The sequence below is a fragment of the Nansenia antarctica genome, assembly GCF_963989245.1.
Source record: "Nansenia antarctica genome assembly, chromosome: 5".
Classification (NCBI taxonomy): domain Eukaryota; kingdom Metazoa; phylum Chordata; class Actinopteri; order Argentiniformes; family Microstomatidae; genus Nansenia; species Nansenia antarctica.
Window position 1 is genome coordinate 75,869,473 of NC_137690.1, and position 5,916 is coordinate 75,875,388.

A 5,916-nucleotide genomic window follows, 5' to 3' on the forward strand; every position below is an offset into this window, starting at 1 on the left:
TCCTCTTATCGTGTTATTAGGGAGGGTTAAATATTATTAGAGTTATAAGGAAGCAATAAGAAAAAAATCAACCAATAAGGATGTTTATAGCTTTAGCCTTGACAGATAATAATAATTTCTATAGCGCTTTTCCTGCAAACGTTGCAGCTCAAAGTGCTCCAATCATTATATAATCATAATTTAATTATTTAGTCATTTAAAGGCAATATTAAAAAGATGGGTTTTTAGTCTTGACTTGAACATATGTGCTGAGGTTGCATCCCTAATGTAAACTGGCAGTGAGACACAATCTGGAGCATAACATGAGAATACTGCCATGACTGATGACCCACATAGCGTTAGCCTCGTAGCATAGTAGCCAGAAGTCAGGCTTCACTTGTGGTCAGCCAAGCCGGCTTTGTATGTAGTGTCAAACTATGCAGTAAAAATGTGGAACGCCCTTCCTATAATCTTAAAGGAGTGCAAAACACTGCCCACCTTCAAAACCACTCTCAAAAAACATTTACAGGAGGCTGCAATCCGTAACTGGACCCTCTAAATCAAAAATCAGATTAAAAGACCCGAACTACCCACTGTACATACTTTGTGTTTTGTCCCCCGCCCCCACCTGTGGTGTATGTCTCCACCTGTCCTACCCGCTGTACATACCTTATGTTTCGTTGTATTGTTCTTCCCATGATGGATGTGTGTTTATCCTGTAGATAGTAATAGTTATTTGTCTGTATTATCTTGTAGATAGTACTAGCTTTTTTGTCTGTCTTACATGTAACGATGAATTGAGAATCAAGGACCCCAATTGAAATAAGCCAGTGGCTTTCTTGGGTTTTTATCCTGTTAGTTGACCTTGTATGTAATATGTACTTTCATGTACCTACTTCTGCAAATCTTCTAATAAAGTTTTCAATCAATCAATCAATCAATCAAAGCACTAAGCACTAAGCATTCTGATAGGCTGATGTCATAGAGATGACTTGGGCAGATAGTGATGTTGGAATGTAACATCAAGCATTCTGATAGGCTGATGTCATAGAGGCAGTAATGCCCAGCGAATCAGCAGTGTTAGGAGAGGAGAGTTAGACCCAGATATCTACATTTGGCCAAAATATGACAATTATGCTACGAGGCTAACGATATGCTGTTTCCAGCTAACAGGAAGTCTGTGATCTGAACACTGCCATGACTGAACAACAATGTTCTTCTGATGCAAACTCCTGAGTCCAGCTGCCCCACTGCTGGACTACAGCACAGCTCACCAGCCAAGCCAGTACCAGCTACATTCTCTACATGTTGGGCATTTAGCAGACGCCTTTATGAATGGACTTTATTGTCATTGCTACAGTACAGGTACCAAACAACGAAATTTAGGAGGGGTGGCTCCCCTGGTGTTAGGAAAGGGAAAAAAAAAAATCACAAGAAGGGAAGGAGCTGGTTTACATAAATAAAGGCTATGTACACTATCCACTGTACTATACTGTACAGATAGACGACTAGGGTTGTCATATTGCACAATAGTATTATTTCACATTTATTTAAAGTGTCACAGTTTGCAGGCTTGAAATGTACATGTTTGTGCCTCAGCACTACACCTGATTTTTTTTCAGTCCAGCAGCTGCCATACAATCCGTCCAGACTGTCCAGGGCCCAGAACTTAGGTCTTTGCTGTGTTCAGGGCCTGGACGGCCCTGTGGTAGAAGCTGTTCTTCAGTCTGTTTGTCCTTGCGGCCAGGGTCCTGAACCGCCTTTTCGAGGGCAGCCTGGTAAAGTGTTCGTACCCAGGGTGGGTCGGGTCCCTGGAGATCTTGGAGGCCTTCCTGAGACAGCGTGTGTTGTACAGCTCTTCCAGAGAGGGGAGGGGGGCGCCGGTGATCTTCTGTGCTGTTCTCACGACTCTCTGTAGCGCATTTCTCTCCGCTGTTGTGCAGCTGGAGAACCAGTTGCAGATGCCGTAGGTGAGGATGCTCTCCACTGCGCCGCGGTAGAAGGTCACCAGTATCTCCTGCTTGCTGTGTTCCTTTCTGAGGACTCTCAGGGTGTATAGCCGCTGTTGTGCCCTCTTGATGGTGGCTTTTGAGTTGTCCTTCCAGGTCAGGTCATCCCGCATGTGCATCCCCAGGAATCGGAGGGTTGAGACTCTCTCCACGCTCTCTCCGTCGATGAGCAGGGGCTGGATCTCAGACTTTTTCCTCCTGAAGTCTACGATGATTTCCTGGGTCTTTGACTTGTTCAGCAGCAGGTTGTTAACCTTGCACAGCTTGCTCAGTTGCTCTACCTCATCCCTGTACGCCGCCTCGTCCCCCCCCGAGATGCATCCCACCACGGTGGTGTCGTCTGCAAACTTTACGATGGAGTTGCTGGGGTGGACGGGGGTGAAGTCGTAGGTGTAGAGGTTGTAGAGGATGGGGCTTAGCACGCAGCCCTGGGGGGACCCAGTGCTGAGTCTGAGGGCTGTGGAGGTGTGGGGGCCCACCCGCACCCTCTGGGGGCGGTCGGTCAGGAAGTCCTTGATCCACGCACATATAGAGTGTGGTAGACCCAGGTCTAGTAGTTTGGTCACTAGCCTGTCTGGAAGGATGGTGTTGAAGGCGGAGCTGAAGTCCACGAAGAGCAGTCTCGCGTAGCTGTTTCCCCTCTCCAGGTGGGATAGAGTGGCGTGGAGAGTCGTCGCGATGGCGTCCTCTGTGGACCTGTGGGCTCTGTAGGCGAACTGGTATGGATCCAGGTTGGGCGGGAGGCGTGTGAGTATGTGGGCCCGGACTAGTTTCTCGAAGCACTTCATGATGATTGGTGTGAGTGCCACCGGGCGGTAGTCGTTTAGGCAGCTCACCGTGCTTTTCTTCGGGACTGGGATGATAGTTGAGGTTTTCAGGCAGGGTGGGATGGTGGCCTGGGACAGGGACTGGTTGAAGATGTTGGTGAAAACCCCGGCCAGCTGGTCGGCGCAGTCCCTCAGCACCCGTCCCAGGACGCCATCCGGCCCCGAGGCTTTCCTGGGGTCCACCGCCTTCAGTACGCGTCTCACTTCATGCTCTGTGAGGGTGAGGCTGCTGAGAGCTGGAGAGAGTGGTGTTTGTGTTGCGGTTACCTCCGTTCGCCCCTCGTCGAACCGGGCGTAGAAGGTGTTCAGCTTTCCCGCCAGCAGGGGGTCGTCCTCTGCGGCTGTGAGCCTGTTGGCTCTGAAGTTTGTCATCTGCTGAACCCCCTGCCACATCCGCCTGGAGTCGTTGCTCTCCAGAGCTACTGACAACAAATAATACATTTGTCTGAGTAAGTGAATCATCTATATTAATATAATATTGATCATTGATGAGGCCAAATTTGGCAATCAAACATGCTAGAAGAAGGAAGAATTAAGTTTATTGTTATTATTATTAAGAAACTGTCTTCCTCTATGTGGGGGGTCAATGACCTGGAAGTTGTTTGTAGTTAGTTTGACCTGTGTGACTGGGGGGGGGGGGGGACAGGCTCACTGCCCGGGGGGGGGGGGGGGGGCTCTGCATCGCGCCTCCCCGCCTCTGGAGGGCGCTGTCCAGGGAACGCAGGGCTGCTCACACTCTCCTCCGCCAGACGCTCTCTCAACACTTTACCTTTTAAAACTAACTTCTAATGTTTGGTTGATCTAGCTTCCATTTTCTTCATTATTTTTCTTCTTCTCTTTGTTTTCCCTGATGTGAACTTTCTTTGAGTTTCTAGAAAAGGGCTATACAAGTAAAATGCATTATTATTATTATTATTATTATTATATCCATGGGGGAGGGTGCCTCTGGTCAGTGAGGGTGATTAGCATCTGATGTTTATTTATGAGGCTTTTTTTGGTTTTGTGTATGTTCATCCAGACCGTTAAAAAAACACAATAATCTTAACGACAAGTTGTCATTGTTTATTTAACTACGCACAGATGTTAGCTCCCTGGCTGTTAGCTACAGTTTCCATTAGCATCCATTAGCATCGCGTGAGGTAAAAAAAAAAGGGGAAAAAAAGAAAAAAAAAGGCTAACAAAAAGCTGGTGCTAGAATGTTCAGTGTGGTGTCTAATGAGGCATCCACATTACACAGCCCTCCTCCTCAGCACCAGAACATCCTCAGTACACAGCCCTCCTCCTCAGCACCAGAACATCATCAGTACACAGCCCTCCTCAGCACCAGAACATCATCAGTACACAGCCCTCCTCAGCACCAGCACATCGTCAGTACACAGCCCTCCTCAGCACCAGAACATCGTCAGTACACAGCCCTCACCTCCGTCACTGGACCAGAGCCACGGGCGGTGCTGAACTCACCTGACCCGGTTTACAGGAAGCCTTTGATGATCCTTCCTCTCAGCCACGGCTTTGATCATCTCTGATCAGCTTCAATTGTAAAACCTCTGTTGTCATAATCATAACCAGAGTTCATGTTTTATGGTGGTGCTGTAAATCAACATGGTTATAAGGGTTCGTGTTGCAAGGACAGTTGATGATATCAAGTATGATAATGATAGAGGGAGGGAGGGAAGAGAGAGAGAGTAGGGGGGAGAGGTGAGACAGAGAGAGAGAGAGAGGAAGAGAGCAAGAGAGAGAGAGAGAGAGAGGGGGGGGGGTGACAGAGAGAGAGTGGGAGGGAGAGAGAGAGAGAGAGGGGGGGGTGACAGAGAGAGAGAGAGGAAGAGAGCAAGAGAGAGAGAGAGAGGGGGGGGGGTGACAGAGAGAGAGAGAGGAAGAGAGCAAGAGAGAGAGAGGGGGGGGGTGACAGAGAGAGAGGAAGAGAGCAAGAGAGAGAGAGAGGAAGGGAGGAGAGAGAGAGAGAGAGAGAGGGGGAGGGAGGGTAGTTGGCGCTGCGCCCCAGAACTTGATATCAACTATGAGGTCCGTAGTTATTGGTTCACCCATCTGCAATAAAACCGAATAACGAGACAGAGACGTCTGCAGAGGCTGGTGTGACACTGCTGCAGTAACGTGTTCACAGAGGAAGTGGCAGGGTCTCTCTTTCCCCCCGGAGGATCCTCCTCCTCCCATGTCTCATCTTAACCCAACCATCCCCCAGGTTTGACCACAACAGGGAAAGCCATGTACTTTTTTATTTTATTTGTACTTTTTATTGACAGAGACAGTAGAGATTATGACAGGAAGGATGGGTGAGAGAGAGAGAGAGAGAGGAGGATAGAGACAGTAGAGATTTAGATTTAGACAGGAAGGATGGGTGAGAGAGAGAGAGAGAGAGAGAGAGAGAGAGAGAGAGAGAGAGAGAGAGAGGAGGATAGAGACAGTAGAGACAGGCAGGAAGGATGGGTGAGAGAGAGGAGGATAGAGACAGTAGAGATTGACAGGAAGGATGGGTGAGAGAGAGAGGAGGATAGAGATAGTAGAGATTGACAGGAAGGATGGGTGAGAGAGAGAGAGGAGGATAGAGACAGTAGAGATTGACAGGAAGGATGGGTGAGAGAGAGAGAGAGAGAGAGGAGGATAGAGACAGTAGAGATTGACAGGAAGGATGGGTGAGAGAGAGAGAGAGAGAGAGAGGAGGATAGAGACAGTGGAGATGGACAGGAAGGATAGGTGAGAGAGAGAGAGAGGAGGATAGAGACAGTAGAGACTGACAGGAAGGATTGGTGAGAGAGAGAGAGAGAGAGAGAGGAGGATAGAGACAGTAGAGATTGACAGGAAGGATGGGTGAGAGAGAGAGAGAGAGAGAGAGAGAGGGAGAGGAGGATAGAGACAGTAGAGATTGACAGGAAGGATGGGTGAGAGAGAGAGAGAGAGAGAGGAGGGAGGACATGCAGGATATGTCTGCAGCCGGAATCCAACCGGGGACCCTGTGGTTCCAGGTCGATGCTTAACCCGCTACGCCACCTAAACACCCCATAACCCTATAACTAATATAATATACTCATATAACTAATATAATATACTTATATAACTAATATAATATACTTCCTTCATGC